The 20,137-nt window shown below is 38.3% G+C and overlaps 3 long non-coding RNA genes across 14 annotated transcripts in view; all 3 read left to right on the forward strand.

Moving 5' to 3' along the window:
* LOC147557326 (uncharacterized) overlaps positions 1 to 1,057 on the forward strand; it is a 48,925-nt gene extending 47,868 nt beyond the window's left edge. For all 4 annotated transcript variants that reach the window (XR_015233922.1, XR_015233921.1, XR_015233923.1 and 1 more), the window contains one exon: positions 70 to 1,057. This is a non-coding gene — a long non-coding RNA (uncharacterized LOC147557326). The remainder of the gene's footprint in view (positions 1 to 69) is intronic.
* Positions 1,058 to 1,611: 554 nt separating this feature from the next.
* On the forward strand, positions 1,612 to 3,097 carry LOC147557327 (uncharacterized). Of its 2 annotated transcripts, none has more exons than XR_015235166.1 (4): positions 1,612 to 1,911; positions 2,001 to 2,094; positions 2,229 to 2,262; positions 3,002 to 3,097. It is a non-coding gene; the product is annotated as an uncharacterized LOC147557327 (long non-coding RNA). The 2 variants fall into 2 exon arrangements; XR_015235167.1 differs by having other exon boundaries at positions 2,001 to 2,052.
* A 772-nt stretch (positions 3,098 to 3,869) lies between these two features.
* On the forward strand, positions 3,870 to 11,034 carry LOC147557328 (uncharacterized). 8 transcript variants are annotated; one of them, XR_015233944.1, is made up of 10 exons: positions 3,870 to 4,713; positions 4,847 to 4,916; positions 5,669 to 5,760; positions 6,373 to 6,425; positions 7,507 to 7,581; positions 8,647 to 8,727; positions 8,821 to 8,901; positions 9,143 to 9,478; positions 10,038 to 10,121; positions 10,713 to 11,034. It is a non-coding gene; the product is annotated as an uncharacterized LOC147557328 (long non-coding RNA). The 8 variants fall into 8 exon arrangements; XR_015233948.1 differs by lacking the exon at positions 9,143 to 9,478 and having other exon boundaries at positions 3,874 to 4,203; positions 4,296 to 4,713; XR_015233946.1 differs by lacking the exon at positions 9,143 to 9,478 and having other exon boundaries at positions 3,871 to 4,713; positions 7,507 to 7,585.
* The last annotated feature ends 9,103 nt before the right edge of the window (positions 11,035 to 20,137 follow it).

Genomic DNA, 20,137 nt, shown 5'->3' on the forward strand with positions numbered 1-20,137 from the left:
GCTTTCATTCTTTTTGTGGCCTTTATTGTCCCCTTATATAAGTAATTATTTCACTTTATTGGTTGGTAGGAGGAAGGGCCGCAGAGGTCAGCTATGAGGATGTAACTGGGATGTAGCCGAAGGGGTGTTTCTTAACTTGCTTCTTTAACTTTTATCCTTGTTGGCAGGGCCGGCCCTGAGGCCAAAGCGGGCAAAGCCTCGCTTCGAGCCCCAGGGGTCAAAGGGCCTCCCGAGAAGTTGCAAAATTGGAGGAAAGGGGGTCTTCGACTTTGTTTATATATTTAGATGTATTCTTAGGGTATCGATTTGATCTAATTAGGTTTGCAATTGTCTCTTGATGCAGGAAGGTGGTGGGATTATCCATTGCTCAAATGCTGATCGTGATTTTACAAGAACAAGAAGTTCTTCCCTCTTGTTCTTCGACCAAAAAAAATTAAGGGCATCAGGGACGTCTTGCCAAACGTCAGGTAATTGTTCTATCTTTCTTTTTCTTAATGTTTGGTGTTTCTAATAAGCTGGTTTTGTGTTACTTCACAGTTAAGCAGGTAACGTCTCTGGATTTGTTTGTGTTAGTCGATATAGTTGCTTTGACATAACTTCAAAAAACCATCTTGGTGAGGAGAAGGTTTATTTTTTTGTTTGATACCTTTATAATGATCTATAACCACCAAATTCTGATTACGGATTTCGGTTTTGGGTATAGTTGCTTTGGCATAACTTCAAGTTACAATCTTGGTCATTGGAAGGTTTGTTAATTCGATCTATGAATATCTGTAACAAACAGTTATTTATTGATGCTTGGATCAAGGTTTTAACATTGAGAATCATTTGAATTGATTGTTGTTTTCTCCAGTTGGTTAGCTGCTTCTTGTCAACAAGATATCAGTCTATTGATTTTCTTTTTCGTGGGAGGGTTTTGGGACCCAAAATGTAAATCTTTACGTGGAGTGTAGCTTGTGCAATCCTTCCAATTTTCTTAGTTCATTGTTACTAATCTAATATCCATTGTTAAAAGTTTCACGATGTTATAGAGGAAAGTTGATGTCTTCGGGAGGAAGATTGGGCTCTCTTTTTTGTCTGAAGGGGGTTTTCTATTTCACATCGGTTCCACAATGTCCATTCTTTATCATTCGTCGTTTGTAACTGTATGAGTTTGTAACAATGAATTTGCTTAACACTTTTTCAGGAGCCTAAAATACTCAAACTACTCTCGCGTCCTAATGGTGATCTATTTAAGGGCTAGGTATCTTGTTTGCACCATCTGGTCGGGATTTCCTTAATATCTTGGGGAATTGTTCTTGCTGCATTTTTTGTTTTTCTGAGGATTTTAGGTGAAGATTTGAAAGTTGTAACTTGCGCTCGTCTTCTTTTGTGCGACATATGTATTTTCCAATTGAAGGCATACAGCACTCTTTCGAGGACATGTCTGCTTTCGATGTCCAGCACTCTTTGATCCTTGCTACTCTAGGCCTATGGGTTATGCTACAAAGTTACTTGGCCTGTCCGGATGGTGTTTTCTATTTGAAGTTCCTAACGTATTTTTGTTGATTCTTTCTAAATTTGTACTAAGTCCACTTTTGAATGTGCAAAACTTCTTAAGCTTATTTTCAGGGATATGCATTAAGTTCTAGTTGTTCATACTCAGTCCATCACTTGGAGCGGGAAGGAGGAACACTTGGGAGTTCGCACGGCCAGCTATTTCTCGGTTTGGTGAATCTATTCCGGTTACCCTTCTCATTTCTTAGAGATCGGAACATTATTTTGACTGCATTTGTTGTTAAAAGATCCAGTATTTAGTTGGGGATGTGATTTCTGTTCTAACTTGCTATTATGTTGTTTTGTGCGGGATATATCTGTTCAACATTAAGCAAACAGACTCTTTCTACTACTTTGAGGGCACAGAAATTTGAGGTACGTCAAATTGTTGCTGAATTTAGTTTGGTGGTAGAGATACTAACATAATGGATTTTTTAACTTTCTGGTTCGTGAGTTGTATATAGGATCTGTGGTTTCCATCTGAATTTGGGGTTTGGGGGATTAGCAGAATGGCAGGTGCAGTTGTTTACATTAGTATTGATTTCCTATACAAAACAGGTTTGAAGTGATTGTCGTTCTCTAAGTTTGTCAAAGAAATTATTTAATTAAAGGAGCTTTCTCTTATCATTATAAGTGTTTATTGTTCTCTAACAATGGAATACACAACCTTAAGAATTTCAAATTTTCTCCAGGGATTACGGTTTGGGTGCAGCTGCAATTTCTTAGGTATTATTGTGTTCCAATGTTGATTTATTTCAGGAAGGCTGTTTCTCTTTTGTGCAAAATCGAACTTACCTCTTTCAAATTTTTTCCCTCTTTCCGTCGAGGTTAAATTTTGTTTTGAAGATATGGGATGGCTAGTCCCATTCTGCCCATGTTCATTTCAGGAAGGCGATGTACTTTAAATCCGCAATCCTTAATTAAGTAGCTACTCTGTTTTGAGGATTTACTTTGGTCCTTGGTATCTGATTGTTAATTATAATTTAGAAATCACTCTGTGTCTTTAATAAAGCTTTATGTTATAAGCTGTTTCCGGAAAGTGTTTTTCTTAGGCTATGTCTCTTCCACCTTTAAGATGGAGTTTTCTATAGTAGCATGTCTTCTGAAAAAATGTTTTGCTTAGCCTATATGTCTTCCACCTTTAAAATGTGCCATTAACTGTGTTCTGGGTATGCATGGATCCACATAAAAAACATTCGCTGACGGTTGGTATTCTTAGACCGGGGTTTTAAGAAGTATCTCTATTTAAGGTTTTTCATGACAGTTTATTTTCCTCTTTGTGCAATCTTTTTCCTAGTTGTAATATGTAATTCCTTAACCTCGCTTTTAGGGTTATTTATTTCTTAAAAGGTTGTAGAACTTATCTTACTGGATTGCGGGAGTGCTTTTGTTTCTTGGAAGGGGTTTTTCTTATGTAAACTGCAGTTATATTCATGAATTGTTATTGGGGATGTGTACTTTGCAGATTCAGTCACTCTTTCTGGTTGTTGAACGACTGGGAATTATAATGAAATCTTACTCGGTCTCTTTGAAGGGAGTTTCTATTTCAAGTTGCTGGTTAGGAAGTTTACGAATATATCTTTTATTTGATAGTATAATTCTTTTTCATCCTTTTGTGTAGATTATGAGTTATAGGGTTTGGTAGGTTTCTTTTAAATTTCTTTTAGTGGTCTGAAACATTATTATGGCTTTGTTGTTCTGTTTTTCAAGGGCCTTAATATTTACCTACATATTTGATTAGGTTTTTCCACAAAAGTGGGTCTTCTGTTCTAACTTGCATTTATGTTCTTTCTCGAGCATACCTCTGTTTAACAGTAGGCATATAGTTTCGTTCAACTACTTGTGGGGTAGACAATGTGGAGAGTCTGCTATCTATATCCGACATATGTTGAGCCCACAGAACTACTTTCCTGAACTCGTAGTGGAGAATCACAATTTCCTGATTATTGACACAACAAATGAAAGACCCCTGAGTTTTATGCTTTTATCTTGGTCCTTTCTGTTTGCATGTGATTAGACAGTTGGTGCATGGTCACTTTTTCTCCTCTCTACTTGGGCATTATCTTTTAGTTGTGTTCCTTCTTTTTTATGTGCTGCTAATTTATTTGACAGAGGATATTATCTTTTAATTGTGTTCCTTCTCTTTATGTGATATTATAACATAAGATTTGCAGCTGAATAAATTTTGAGGTGATAACAGCTATATTCCACATAGATAACTCTCTTAGAATAGAAGGTCTGTCATGTTGGTTACCATTACTTTGCTTGGTAAATCGTTCTGGCTTGAGAAAATTTGCTGGATACTACAACTAGATTGCCTGGATGTTATGAGGATAAAATTTTATCTTTTCTTTTTTCACTTTTCCAGTTACATGTCTAGATGAAGTAAATGTGTAAAAATATTGATGGTCTTATCTTTGATGTAGGTTATGAGGATAAAATTCTATCTTTTCTTTTTTCTCTTTTCAAGTGCCATGTCTAGATGAAGTAAATGTGTAAAAATATTGATGGTTTTATCTTGATGTAGGATATGCGGACTTCCTAATTCGACGGGAGAAGATTCAACTTTTCAGTGCTGGGTGGATGGGTTTGAACTGATATCATTTCCTTGCCTTGGTCTACATTTTTTTCAGCAATTTACATGGATCCAAAGTTGCTGGGTTCAAGGTTCCAAGTTCTTCAGTTCTCGTTCCCGTCATTTTGTCTTTCAAAGGTGTGTTAGAAGTTTTGCTTTCTCAGAAACTCCATCATGTTGATAGGATATGTGCAATTTCAAGTCGAACGGACAAAAATCAGCTTTCTAGTGCTGGGTCGATTGGTCGGAAGACTCTGAACTGGACTCATTTCCTTCATCATGTGTAAGTTAAGTATTTGCAGTCCTATTGCAGATCCATGAGTAGTGAATCCATGGTTCCGAAGTTCTTTACCGTTTGTTTCCTTCATTTATTTTGCTTTTATTATTTGGGGAAGGTAGGTCAAAACTAAAACCTTTATCCCTCACAAACAAAATGAATCTTGCATTATAAATCCTTGGCCCCTCTCTCTGTCTCCCCTTAACTGATCTATCTACGGTTGTGTTCTTCCTGATTTTTTGGTATCTGTTGCAGGCTTCTTTCAAGTTATTGAAGCTTTAGCTGGTTCCTCGCTGTTTGTGTTTATATTAATATAGGTTGTCAGGTTGATTTCATTTTGTGTTTCTTGAATTATGTTCTTAAGCATCTATTAGTTTCCTTTCAATTTGGTTATTTAGGTCGGATGTTTCGTAAAACGAGGGGTTCAATTTATGTTCTTGATTGAATGCTTTCTGCAGATTTGATATCTATGCCATTTTGGAAATTGAGATTGTCAATGATGCCACTTTAAATCTAATTCAACTATAAGTATGATATCCAAAGGGGGTTCTTCATTGGTTGTTCTTTATAATTCCTTCAGATAAGATCTTTTATTCTGCCCATGTTCATTTCATGAAGCCAATTTACTTCAAATTCGGAATCCTCAATTAAGTAGCTTCTATGTTTTGAGTGTTCACCCTGATCCTTGGTATCTGAGTGGTATTTATAATTTAAAAATCTATACGTTTCTTCGATAAAACGTTCTGTTTATAAGGTGTTTCCCGAAACTGTTTTGCTTAGGGCTTTGTCTCTTCCACCTTTAAGATGGAGGTTCCTATAATAGCTTGTTCCACGAAAAATGTTTTGCTTAGGCTACGTCTCTTCCACCTTTAATATGTAAGTGCCTTTAGGCTTTAACTGTGTTCTGGGTATAGGTGGTCGCTATCCACATTCAGACATTCACCGACGGGGTGTGAAGCAGGATCTTTATTTAAGGGTTTTCATGAGAGTTTAGTTTTCTCTTTGTGCAATCTTTTTTCCTAATCGTAATATGTAATTCCTTAGCCTCGCTTTTAGGGATATGTATTTCTTCAAGAGGTTGTAGAACTTATCTTACTGGATTATCTTTGTTTACTGAGGATTAGGTTTCCATTGTGGGAGTGCTTTTGTTTCTTCCAAAGTGTTTTTTCTTATATAAAGCTACAGTTACATTTTGTACAGGGATCATTTGTACAAACATTTTTTTCACATTCACTTTAAATTATATTCATGAAGTGTTACCGGTGATGTCTCCTTTGCAGATTCAGTCACTTGTTCCGTTTGTTGACTGCCTGGGAATTATAATAAAGTCTGACTCAGTCTCCTTGAAGGGAGTTTCTATTTCAAGTTGGTGGTGAGGAAGTTTAGCGATAGATTTTTATTTGATAGTACCATTTTTTTCATCCTATTTGTGTAGAGTATGAGTTATTGGGTTGTTAGATATCAATACTCTGTTCATCGTGCAATTGTGTAGAATATGAGTTATAGAGTTGGTAGGTTTCCTCCAAATATCTTTTAGTGTTCTGAGACATTATTTTGGCTTTGTTGTTTTGTTTTTCAAGGGACTTATTATTTACATGAAGGTTTGATTCGGTTTGTCCAGGAAAGGGGGTCTTCTGTTCTAACTTGCATTTATGTTCTTTCTCGAGCATACCTCTCGTTAACAGTAGGCATATAGTTTCTTTCAACTATTTGTAGGACAATGTGGACAATCTGCTATCTATATCCGGTATATGTTGAGTGGACAGAACTACTTTCCTGAATCGTAGTAGAGAGAATCACAATTTGCTGACTTTTGACACAAAATAACACCGGAGTTTTATGCTTCATCTTGTGTAAATTAAGTATTTGCAGTCCTATTGCAGATCCATGAGTAGTAAATGCATGGTTCCTAAGTTGTTTACCTTTCGTTTCCTTCATTTTTTGACTTTTAAAGATATGTTAGAAGATTTGCTTGCTATTGTAGGAGCTCCATCATGCTGGTGCAAACTGCTTGATAGATTTTTCGTTTCAACTTCGGTTTGTATTACTAACTTAAGTTTGCTTTCGAAATCGTACTTGATCTTATTTTCGTTGTGGCAGTATGTTGCTACTTGCTAAAAATATAATCTAGTGCTAATTGTTTGCAACATAAGCGCTAACACTTCGAGTTTTTTGCTTGTCGGTCTTATAGTCTTATTGTTAGCCAACTATGACCGCCTCACTTATCTTGCCTCCAAACTCATTTCTGCTTCTGTAGTTGTTTCACTTGTGGTCAATGTGTGTGTGAAGTTATGAGTTGTGTCATGTCCTGAGATGCGACATATTATATTGGATATTGTTTGGTGCGATGTATTAATAGTTGTTTCAATTGTGGTCAACGTGTCTATGTGAAGTTATATGAGTTGTGTCATGTCCTGTCCAAGGTCCAAGCCGTTTTGCCTTTAAAGTTCTGTCATTTTCAATTACTAAGTAGTTTTTTTATAACGGAAGGGGTTTCTCTCTCTCACTCTTTCTCTCTCTCTCTCTCTCTCTCTCTCTCTCTCTCTCTCCCTCTCTCTCTCTCTCTCTCTCTCTCTCTCTCTCTATCTCTTGCTTTTTCAATTTTTATACTTGTTAGAGAGGTATTTGTAGAAGCATGAAAAGTTCATTTATTTTTTCTCAGAGATGTGAAATCGTACTTATTCTAGGGAAACTACATTGTTTTGTGAAATGCGGTGTTAGTTATGAAAATATAGAAACAATAAATCTACTTCATACTTTTTCAGGACCCTACAATACTGAAAAAGTACTCTACCTTCCCAATGGTGATCTATCTGACGACTAGGTTCTTTTTATTTTTGAAATGGGGTTATGTAATAAGACTTTCTTCTTTCAGTTTCTTTTCGTTCTTCATATCTTCTTGAATTGATGTACGTATTTGTATTTGTTCTTGTTCTCTTTCTCACGCATATCTTTGACGGGACGTCTAGTCTTATTTTGCCATGTTAATGTTAAAGAGGCGATGGGTTAAAACGCCATTCTAGCTTGTTTCATTCAAGGGGCTTTTTAAACTTGCATGTTTGATTTTCATCCTTGTTAGAGAAACTATACTCAGCGGAAGCAAATTGATGTTTTCCAGGGATTTTTAACTCGGACCAACTCAAAGAAGACGCGCTATAGTTTCCTCCGGAAGGGGATTTCCAGATTTATCTTGGTACGTAAGTATTCTTTGTATGAGGGAGTTAATACATAATTACCTATCCAATTTTTTTCAAGAATTTGCGATATTAAAAAATCTGCTTTCCTTTAGCTTATGGCCTTTTTTCGGAAGAACAATACCATTTCAATTTCTTTTGTTCTCTTGTAATTTCTAACTAGCATAAAAATTGAGGAATTTTCTTTAACAATTCGTCCATAACATGTCGCGTGGACCCTTTCTCTAGTGTTGGTATTCTAGGACTACCGTGGTGTACAGAAAAGCTAATTTATCTTCTTAAATGGGGTTCCAGTCTGAAGTTAAATGTGGAAGAAGTGAGTTTTTGTCTTGAGTTTCATTTGGATAATACCTCAAAGTATTTTTTGTCTACTAGCTGCTTAGTTGCATTTGGTATAGATGTCTTGGACTTCATCTTAGTCGTAGCTTTATATGGTTTGGATATATGTGCAGAAGTTTTGGTTTGTGTGTTTTCAATTTCAAGTTGATTATTTCGTGGGGTTTTTGTTTTGTGTGTTTCTTACTGATTCAATTGTTGAGCAATTGGGATTCCTCCACTTGTCATTGGGACAGCATTGTGGAGTGTTAGCTACTACAAATCGGATAATTTCCTGGTTGAAAATACTAACACTTGACCTGAAATCTGTTTTTCTTTGGTAAGAAAAACTTAAAGATTGCAACAAACTCTTCATTAGCAGTCTCTGTTCTGACGAATGCAGAGAACACACCTCCTTGGCACCTTAACCGGATAATACGAGAGATCCGAGCACTATGGCTACAGTTTGAGGATTTTTCCATTACACACGTGTACAGGGAAATTAACCAAGCGACAGACTACCTTTCGAAATGAAACCAGCTTCGGGTTTTATTGAGTTGCTACCAAATTCACTTCCCGCTGAACTTCAAGTGATTGTGCGAGATTATAAGAGAGGTGTATTTAGAGTAAAACATAACTAAATAGAACGTATAGTTTTCTTTTGTTAGCTTTGCATTACTTTTTGAATTTCTTAGATTTTTTGTAATGCGGTGGGCCCTTTAACCCGTTGACAAATTCAAATGAAAAAGATGAGGAGGCGTCAAAAATCTGCAACGTACACCTCAAAATTTATGATGCTAGAAGGAAATAGGCTAAGGTCATTTCCACAGGTATTCTATTGGCTTGAGTTGCTCTTTATCTTTGTGTTTTGTAGCTTTTATAATGGACGTTGACCATAAAAAATAGTCACCTCTTGTATGCAGCGACGAGTAATAAGGAAATAAGTTGTGGAGCAAAGGAGGATGCGCATTAAGTAACTTTCTATGGCCTAGGACGGGAACCAGGTATGTAGCACGTGTATCTGGACTTCTTTTAAGATGGTCATCTATTGCCGTTTTTGGAGGTAAGAAAATTATATTGTTTTTTTTTAATAAGATTCCATTAAAGCATAATTGTTCAGACATACGAAGTAAGGAACAACTACAATGAAAAGCATAGGGGGACAAATTCCGACTGAGCCAAGTAATGAGCCACTAGATTGCAACTTCTAGGGCAGTATTTGACTGACACGTTAAATGATCGCAGCCGTTCTCGTAAGTTGTTTACCGCCGTTGATATCCGCCAAGGTATGGAAGCATCGACCCGTGTGATGTATCCCACCATGAGATCTGAGTCTCCCTCTAAGATAAATCTTTCCAACCCCAAATCTGGTGCCGAACTCACTCCCATTTGAAAGGCTTGAAGTTCACTGTAAATGGGGGAAACGGATTCAATCTTGTCTGATTTCGACCCTATAATCTCTCCTATATGATTACAAGCTACAACAGCTGTCGTCGCCTGTTCAGATTTGTATGCTCCATCCACGTTAATTTTGATATCAAGTGGAGAAGGAGGAGTTCATTGGTCTACCTGCATGTGAAGGTTAGAAGTATATAGATAATAATGGAGCTCGAGTAAGATTTACCTCATTTTGAATTAGCCACCAACACCTATTCAGATCGATTGCAGTTTGGTTGAAAATGAGATCATTTCTTGTCTTCCACCACCTCCAAAGTAGATGAGTATAAATAACACAAATATTATCCATTTGATTCATATGATTGAGCATGTTATCTAGGTTAACTATTGGATTCAGGTCAAAATCGATTATAGTTTGATGGCCTGTGAGAAAGATTAAATCTCTGAATTTAGGGCAAGTGCCGAATAGGTGATAGGTTGACTCCGACTCCCCAGAGTTGCACATTTTACAAACTTGTTGAACAGAATCATTGTGTTTTCCTAAATTCTCTAAATTGGGGGGACCATTATAAATCAATTATACTCGGTGGCCTGCTTCCAAAGTTTTGACCACTGGAAATCACTTATACTCGGGTTTAAAATAAGTCTGACTGTAATAGACGTTAAAATGATTGGTGTCCATATGTGTCTGTCAGAAGAAAGATAAGTAAAATTATGTTCTGAATTGCTCTACATGTTTCAGGAGTAAAGAGACTATGAATCAATTGGATGTTCCAAGTCTGTTGGTTTGGAAGGAGGAGGTTTGCAACCCAGTAAACATGATCAGGTAAATTCTGCACAAGATCAGGAAGTTTGGTAGTTAAATCAGGGATCCATGGATCATGAATGATGCTAGTAGTAGTTCCATCGCCTATCTGCCAAAACTATATTGTTATACATTCTCTCTCTTATGTCTAAGATCGACCTCCAAAATGGAGAAGCAACTCTAGGAGTATTACTGGTCCAAAAATTGTCTGAAAACCATATTTGGAATGCATCAAATTGACCCAGACAGCTTTCTTGTTGGTAAGAAATCGCTAGAGCATTTTGCCTAATAGAGATAGATTAACTTCATGTAAAGACCTTATACTCAATCCACCATGTTTCCTTGAGGAAGTTATAATATCCCAGGTGATGAAGTGTAATTTTCTCTCCCCTTTCTCATGACCCCACCAGAAGCCTCTTTCTGCCTTTTCTAGTTGATTGATAGCCTGCTTGGGGATAATTTGATAGCTAAAAGGATATGTACAATAGCTTCCCATGACAGATTTAATTAGCACGGTCCGACCCGCTTAGGAAGTTAGCTTTTGTTTCCATCCTGCTAGAGTTTTGTCGAACTTTTCTATTAACCAATTGTAACTGTTCACTCTGTTACCAGGTTTAAGGATAAGAGATCCGAGGTATTTAGCTTGATCGGTCATAATAGGAGCTTGAAGGGAGTTGGTATAAGAGGAGCGAATATCTTGGGAGGTACCTTTACTGAAGAAGATAGAGAACTTACTAAAGTTGACTAGTTGCCCTGAAAAAGAACAATAACTATTCATAATATTATGGATAGCTTGAAGGTTGTCTTGAGTGGCTTTCCCAAACAGAATGAGGTCGTCGGCGAACAGCAAATGCGAGATTGTGGGACTAAAATTGTTGATCTTGTAACCTTTGTAAGAACCTGTAACTCATCATAAGAAATAAGGCGAGATAAAGCTTGTGTGACTAGGAGAAAAAGGTAGGGTGACTGTGGACACCCTTGCCTCAGACCCCGAGGCGCCACAAAATCCCCGTGGAAACTACCGTTGATCTGAATGTTATAGTGAGGGGTAGTAATACATGAAAGAATGAGCTCTAACAAAAGGTCGGAAAGACCTGTGGCGATCAGGACTTGTTTTAGGACGTCCCAATTAATCCGGTCGTAGGCTTTGGCCATGTCGATTTTTAAAGAGAAAGTCCCCTTTTGGGTTTTAGATTGCTTCATAGAATGCATAAGTTCCCGAGTAATTACAAAATTGTCTAGGATTTGTCTACTCGGGACGAATGCATTTTAGGTCAAAGATATGACATCTTCTAAGTAAGGACGAATTCTGTTCGCAACTATTTTAGTGATAGATTTATAAATCTAGTTGCAAAGGGCAATAGGCTGGAATTTAGAGGCCGTGTTAGGATGTCTCACCTTTGGGATCAATGCAATGGTGGTCAAGTTGATAGTAGGGTAAATAGTACATGTACAGAAAGCGGATTGAATATACTTGATCAGGTGTGGGCTAATTGTTTCCCAATTATGTTGGTAGAAGAAACATGGGAGTCCATCCGAGCCCGGACTCTTGCTCGATCCCATCTCCATAACCACTTCTTTAATCTCATCTGTTGTGGGGATCCTAGACATATGACTCGGATTATCGGTTGAAATCACTTTATAAGCTTGGAGGATCACTAACGGCGTTGGGCCTGTCGATTCAGCTGAAAATAAATTCTGAAAATAGTCCACCAGATCGTTAGCTATTTCAATTCCATTTGTAAACATATTACCTGTTTGCAATGTTAGTTGATGGATCCGATCTTTTTTGTCTTTTCTGGGACATGGAGACATGAAAGGCCCTCGACTTGCGATCTTCGTTTTGGGCCCATTTGGATCGAGATTGTTGTTCTAATTTGCACCGATGGATTCCCTCAAGGTGTAATAATTCCTCCTGAATTGAATTTTCGATAACTATTGAATTAGCTGTTGGGTCTTCATATTGTACATCATTGAGCCGTTTATGTAGGATCTTCATTCTGTTTGAAAGGTGGCCAAATGCATGTTTACTCCAGTCTGTAATGGAGTCTTTAACCCCCTTTGACTCTATCGTAGAAGGATCCTTGAGTGTCATTCCATTTATTTTGAAATACCGTGTCGTATTGATCATGTTTTGACCAGAACACTTCGAATTTGTTAATCGTTTGCACTGCATGTCCTTCTGCCTTTAGTTGAAGCAATATCGAAGAATGATCGCTATTATATCTTGAGAGGTGGAAAATCCAACATCAGGAAATCGTAGAATCCAGGAATAATTGCATAAGGCTCTGTCCAGTCTTTCTCTTGTTAAGTGATCGTATGATCTGCAGCTGGTCCATGTATAAGCTGGACTATTGAAGCCCAAATCCATCAAACCCGCCTGAGATGTGAAAAATTTAAATTGATTAGCAAAAGGGATAGATGTTGAACGTCCCCATTTAAATTTGATTCCTGAGGAATGAAGAAAAATCTTGAATCACGTGTTTTAAGAAGGTAAGTGGGAGAAACAAACCTTCCGGTCCGTATGCAGAGTACATACAAAAGACTGAGTACGACATAAGATGTTGTGTAACAGTGAACACACTGACTCAATAAAAGGACCACACAAAAGGATGAAATGCCATTTTGGGCATCTGAAGATCTATAAGCATAGATCAAAAAGATGATAGGATTAGAGAGACTCGGTACGCTAAGATGCTAGAGATCCGAAACAGAAAATCTAAGACTCAGAAACGTCTAAAAGAATTTCGACCCAAAACTCATGACAAAGAGCGTTGCCAAATCGGAGTTTGAAAAGACACCGATGAGCAAGCACGCATGAGAGAGACGTTTATGTTTGAAAACATAAAGTCAAGTCATGTTGAACATGATGAGCATTTAGACATCCAATTCGGATTGGAAACCCGAATCACTACTGAAACATCCCAGAAGGCTAAAGGATGAAAGTAGTACAAATTTTCATCGTAGCAAACTTCCAGACATGGAAGGAAATTAGGCTTAAAAGTGTTTAAGCCGTAACCGTTGCAAGTTCTACATAAGAAATTAAAAGTCTTAACTCTAGTAAAGATTACTAGATATTATCAAGGTTGAAGATAGCAATCTTCAAATTAATTGATAATAAGCAAATTTTAAAACCGACTACCACGGTAGTCAAACTAAACTGTCACCTAAGACATAGTATGAGATTCATACACAGTCTAAGGCATGAGGTTAATTTGGAATAAACCTCGACAAGTAAAACTAAGTGGGTAAAAAGAGTTTTACAGAAGAGGCTCAGATTTACAACTCTCGTTATCAGAAATAATAGAATTATTTCACAAGTCGTCTAAATTTGGTTTAGTGTTTAAACGACAGTCCATTGATGATAAAACATTCCGAATAGGTTTGTCAGATATGTGATCTGATGAATGAAACCCTATTAAGTGAACTTGGAATATTTATTATCAAACCCCTAGTCCAGGTCATTGCATGGACAACAATGACTCGTGAAGACTAGTACGGGAGACGATGGGATAACGCAGTTTTATGGGCTATAGGAATAGTGTATTCGATTCGACTACGTGGGCGTTTAAAAGGTTTATACACTGGATAACCCTCTAATGAGAAGTACATCACTCTTGATGAACGTCACAAATACTTCTCAAAAGACAAGTTTGGAGAGATTCCTCAAAACATGAGTGCTCCACTGATCTTATGTAAGGAATGTCCGACTTTGGTTCTGTCAAACACCGCGCCGTAAAAGGAGGTTATAAAGAAAGATACTGGGAAGGACATGAGAGACATGAAGTTAAGTGGGAGCGCAAGAATGGATTGTGTCATCCTAATCACATTAGGTCAAAAGTGTCTCAAGGCCACTTGATGAGTGACAACTGAAAATGCGTGGCCGCGCTCAAATGGGTTAAGAATTAATCGTTTGTCTTTTACAGTTGTACTCAGAGATCAAGAAAGTCTGAATGACGTGACGTATCAGATGGGATACTAAATTGACACGGGAATCGAGGCATGCACTTGTTCTAAGTCCAAGTGGGAGTCTGAAGGTGTTGAAGGAGATGTCCTTCGACCAAGATGGCAATGCGAGCAATATGTCGGCTAGGACAATTGATGAAGAAGATCATCAAGTCCGATCGATTTAGGGGTCGTAGTGTTTAGCTAGAAACCAACTATGATCGTCAAATTACGAAGTAATTCGCGGCTAACTTCGATCGGATCCTACATCGGGTTACACATAAGAATGGGTATTTAATCGAATGATATGACTAGTGGGAGTGTGATATAACATTGGGAATGTCCCATAAACATATCTCACAGGCCTAAATAGAATTTGGGCAAAAGATAGCAAAAAAAGCCCGAAATAAGAGTTTTGGGCCTAGACCGATTCGGGAACTTCTAGGACTCGGATTGGGCTGAATTTTAGAGGGTTAGTTGCTGATATAATAAGAATTATATCTGCCAATTTTCGTGGTGTTTGGACACCTCCTCCTTAGAGAATTGAGAAAATATCAATAATTGCTATTTTCGACAATTTCCCTAAATCTTATTCTAAAGGGTGTTTTAGGAAACCTAAAAGGAGGTGGATTCTTATTAGGGTTCTATATAAACACTCTTAGGGCAGAGAATAAGGTGTGAAATTTCTCTCTAAGCTTTCTTACTCTACCACATCAAGTAGAGAGGAGAAAGTGAGCTAATTCCCAAGCTATCTTCTAGTCAAGCAAGAAGAAGGTCTTCTTATTATCAAACCACCATTGGAGTGCTAGCGAGCTTTCAAGGAGGGAGATTAAATACACTATTCGGTGTCCCAAGTAGAGGAGCTACGTTTGAAGCTCTTGGTCATCTTTAATCTATTCAACTAGCTCGAAGGAAATAGCAATTAAGGTAATCTACTATCTTCGTATTAGTTAATTACTAGTTTTGCATGATGATCTTGGGGATACTAGTGTTAGACATTAGATGTCTTTATCTGCTATAAACACTAGTATAAGGGTATAAATCCCTTAAGTAGGCCTACCGTGTCTGCACGTGAGACGTCAGGGGGTATGCACGAAACAAATGGCTGTGAGAAGTAGTAGAACGCAACAACCTAACTTGTCAGAGGACAAGTCACGTGATGAAATCCTGAACGTAGAGCAGGCCGAAGAATCACGGGACGTTTGTGACGCACCTGGTCGGACCGACAATTCACAAACGAGACAAAAAATCCGACAGAGCCTCCTCTGCAAATCGAACTGGTCGCACCTGTAAAGCTGTCATGCAAACCATACATTCGCATAAATAAGAATTAACTATAGAGCGGAAGCTAAACAAACTCAACTCAGTTTTGGGTCGAAACCCGAACCACAAAAAGAACTACAAAAGCCTCTTACACATCAATACAACTTTTAAACAACTCTAAGTGTTATATATACATATTCGAGTTCGGTTCTGCAATAACTACATAACTTTAAAATAACGGAAAGTCAATAAACGACAACCAAAGAAAACGACGTTACCATGCTAGCCTCGACAGACAAGATCACCGGCTGGAATACATACGCTGCCTCGAGGCTACGACAAAGCACCTGCACACTAACAACTGGTAGGGGGTCAGAATACTCACCGACACGAGTTATTCTAGTAGAAGACCAATCCAAAACCCATCACGTTTTCAAAAGTTCATTTAGTAAGTTCTAAACATCATGACAAAACGAGTTATCAAATCAGTTACGATATATACTATATACAAAACCATTTTCCTTAATCTAGCAAGCGATAGCAGTGATTAGCTGCTCACCTATGATGCGCTCCCAATTAAGAGAGAGTTCCCCAGGAGAGTCTAGAGTGCGTTAGATAGTACCAGCCTATTTAGGCACTAGCTAATGCACTAACGTCTCATCGAGAAAGAGACTTACCCCTAACCGGTAAGCCCCTCTCCCACTAAGGGACTCCGCAATCATTAAATAGTTTACCTCATGATACATATATACCTTAAGTAACTAAATACGTTTTAGATCACTGAGTTCGAATAAGAGAGCCGTCCCCCAATACCCATGGAAGGACCTGAACCTCATTCTCTTCGGTACCCTGTCATGCATCTAATGCAATCTTTCAAAATAAGTTACGTTCATATCTCAAAACCATATCCTCATATTCGATTTAAATCAGTTTCATTTGTATATCAAAACCATATTCCCATATTTAATTCATTATCTTATCAAACACGGACATGGAACAACCAATAGTCATATCGCACACAAAGCAGAGGGATTCCCAATCAATGTCACCTCCCAGGCGAGCGGTCAGGTGTACGTCCCTGAGCCTCGAACTGGAGGCACAAGCACCAATGGCCAGCAAGTGAAACACTCTACTCCCACGAGTCTCATAACTAGTGTCGCCCACCTTACCGGTGTCACACGGGTCACACCCGTGTCCATATGTCATCCTACCCTCAATTGCTACATGCTCGTAGGTTGACATAATCCGCAGTCGGGTACATACAAGAAAATCCAAAGTAGTTCGCAATCACAGTAAAAACAGTTCGAAAACATTTCTCATATTGCAGTAAAACCATTCAACCATATAGAATCTAGCATATTCATTATCTATAAAACCATGCTGGATAAAGGATAACCCCTACCTGGCGGTACTTCTGCTCCGCCAAAACCTTAGCAAAATCGTCCACGATAAGCTCTGGCTCCCCTTATACAAAAGCCATAAAGAACCGATACAAACATTAGGTTCTAAACGAAGAACCATCGCACGACAAAAACAATAAATATAAGAAAACAATGAAAACTTAAAACATAAAAGCAATCTCGTCAACTCTAGAAGACTTCAAATATAATCCAATTTCGATCGATCTCTTACTTCGTACCTATGTCTCCTGAATATCGGAAATGCATACGAAACAACCAACTAACTTCTCATAAACTCTATCTTACATTTCAGAGTCTTCATAAGATGACAAATCATATAATGAACCCCATAATATAAATCTATAACTGAAATTGTCCATTCATATGAAATACGACAAAATTCGGGTAACAATCTCTATTCCAATTCATTCCCAAAAACTAGTCCAAATATGAAATTCGAGCCGTAAAATAATTCGGCAACACCTCGTCTATATATGGATACCCCGAAATAGCCCATAATATCCTAAACATGATCCTGAACATAATTCATTACTAGAAATCGAATAATAACCGTCTAAATAGCTCCAAAATTTGAACCCAAATGAAATTAGTATAACTATAGTTATCGACATAACCATCAATAGAACCATCAAATTTGGACGAAAATGAAAATTTTGAACCGCTAAATATGTAGAACAAGTCGAATGGGATTGAACAAGTTTCATTGAATTCCGATATCCGGACGCGAAAATCGATGAGAGAAACTCAGAACCCCTCGCGGCCAAAACCCCATTTGCATTCAACCATCCTGCCACTGAGAAATTACGTTTCAAAAGAAAAGGAAAGTTGGGGCTAATTGTTGCACGAAGTGAGCACGTGTAACCAGGGAAGTGAATTTTGATTTTGGGTTTAACATATGCCACTTGTCAATTAATAAGGTGGCTATGAGACTTAATTATTTTTGAGTCCTAAATTCCAATATATCTCATAAACCAGCCCCTCTAATCTTATAAGCTTAATGAACAAGTACCATCATATTTGTAACCAATTTATTCAATCTCCACTAATTAATGCCAAGCAGTCCCTCTTCTAACCGCAATCTTTTATTTCTTTAATCGAAAACATGGGATGTTACATGTCTCGGGCGAGGAGTCTAGTGAGGAGTCCGGCGAGGAAGGAGGTGAATAAGGAGGCGAAGGAGGAGCGCAAGGAGGCAAAGAATCAGAAGAAGAGGCACAAGAAGTTGAAGAAGCCTATTTGACTGACGAGGTTGGATTCCTTGTGGACCAATCATTTTGTTAATTATTTTTATAATTAGTTTACAGAATATCTGAACCATTCTATTAGGTTTGGAATTACGCATAGTCTTAATAAATGGGATGTTATACCGGATTTTCAACAAGGGTTGGCATTGGCTGGGAAATGGTTACCTAAGCCCGCTAAGGTCCTAGCTAGAAAGAAAGCACTTATAGATTATAGGCAGAAATTAGACAACCTGTCAGCTGCAGAAGTAACTCATATACTCCATATAGTTTTCATACGTAAAATAGTTCCAGTTACTTCGAAATGAATATTTGTAATTTAGGTTGTTTGGGGCAGGTTGATTGGAATCCTTACGTGAAGTATGGAGATCATTATGAGGCTGACGAGTTGGGATACATTAGCTAAAGCTTATTTATTCCTGTTCATTCCTATTACAACAAGATGGATTTTACCTAGGATGAGAATGGACCAACTATTAAATCTTGGGTGGAAATTTCTTTTACCTATTTCTCTAGGTAATCTATTGTTGACAACTTCTTTCCAACTCCTTTCACTATAAGGGCATACGAGATTCTATTCCCGATTTATAACTTCTCTCAAACAAGAGAAAGAAACAGCAAGTTATTCATAGAAATTCGCCATATGTTCCCTATGGTAACTGGGTTCATGGATTATGGTCAACAAACAGTAAGAGCTGCAAGGTATATCGGTCAAAGTTTCATGAAACGGTTTCTCACCTAAAGTGGTATGTAACCCAAATTATGTAAGAGTTGAAGAATTTCCTCCTCCTCCAGCCCCAAAAAACAACAAGTTCAAAAAATGGTAAGTAATACATGCTGATGTCCAAAAATGGCCTAACGTTATATCAGCATGAAAAAGGGTGTTGATGCATGACACATCCGTTATGATGGTATATTCTATTATGTGTGGTAAGATTCCTGCGTCTGTTCTTGCTTCCAACTCTGAATCTCCGTTCCTCGCTTCTGCTCCTTGCTCCTACTTCTGGCTCCTACTCCTGTTTTTCTTCCTCCAAGCTCCTGATCTCCAAGCTCCTGGTCTCCAAGCTCCTGTTTGTCTAATTCCAGTGGGGGGAAAACCTGCAAAGGGTTCGAAAACTGCTCCGACGCTCAAGACAGTCAGGGTGCTCTTTGCAGTAAAAGAATGAATATGGATTTATCCTTTGGGGGCGAGTTATGGGAACTCTTAAGTATTTCTTCTAGGGTTTCTAGGGGTTGAAGGGCTTAAGTGGCGGCGGTCTATGTCGTTGAGGGAAACTTTCCATTTGTGTTTATCTCGGATTCGGGATAGATGAAAGTTCCTATGTTCAAGGATTTTTAATTGATATCCTGCCGATGTGATAGATCTTCTAGGAGAAGTTTCCTCCCTTAGACGCGTGGAGTCCAAACTTGCTTTAACACTTCAAAATCTGTTATCCGAATAGGATCTTTAAGGTATTTCAGGATTAAGTCAGTAGGTTGCTAGTGCGCTTCTGCCTTCCCAGTTATGGGTGTAAGGCATCGACCGAACCTACGTGGACCCCCTCATTCCTTTGGAGACCACAGGGTTGATCTATTCATGTCGAGGGCATAGCAGGGCTGATTTTTTTTAGCCGACCTCCCAGTTAGAGGAGTGTGTAGCGGATCGTCAAGGGTACAGCGATCCTGCTGCCTTAAGCCGGGTTGACCCGTTGGACTTCAGATCTGATCTCGACTCTTCAGACGTTAGTCAACGTTTGGACATTTTATGCATCATCATGAGTCCCGCAACTCCTTAGTCGAAAGTATTATGACTAAGGAGTAGAAGTAACTCTGGTGTTTCTAAAATAGTGAAGATCCTGAAGACAAAGGGTTTACCCGGACCAGAGTTATTTCGTGAAGCTCGGTCTTTCTCCTGGTTTTCCGGAGCTTTACATTCCAGTGCTTATCCGAGCTGAGCTGTGTAGAGTGTATTTGTCAATGCTAGTCGATTTCCTTTTCATCTGGCTATTTGTGCTAAAGCTGTCCTAATTATGCCCTTTTCGAGACGAAGTACACGTTTCTCCTTTTTTGTGACACATCTCCGGTTCTGCGAGAGTAATTGATTTCCTTTCTCATGTTTGATTTGGTGACGTCATAGATATTATTCTCTGTTCGCAGGTTCCGGCGTTAATCGTTTGGGCGACTGTTC

Source organism: Eschscholzia californica, unplaced genomic scaffold (assembly GCF_041429995.1).
Source record: "Eschscholzia californica isolate CP2 unplaced genomic scaffold, dmEscCali1.0.p SCAF_2, whole genome shotgun sequence".
Classification (NCBI taxonomy): Eukaryota; Viridiplantae; Streptophyta; class Magnoliopsida; order Ranunculales; family Papaveraceae; genus Eschscholzia; species Eschscholzia californica.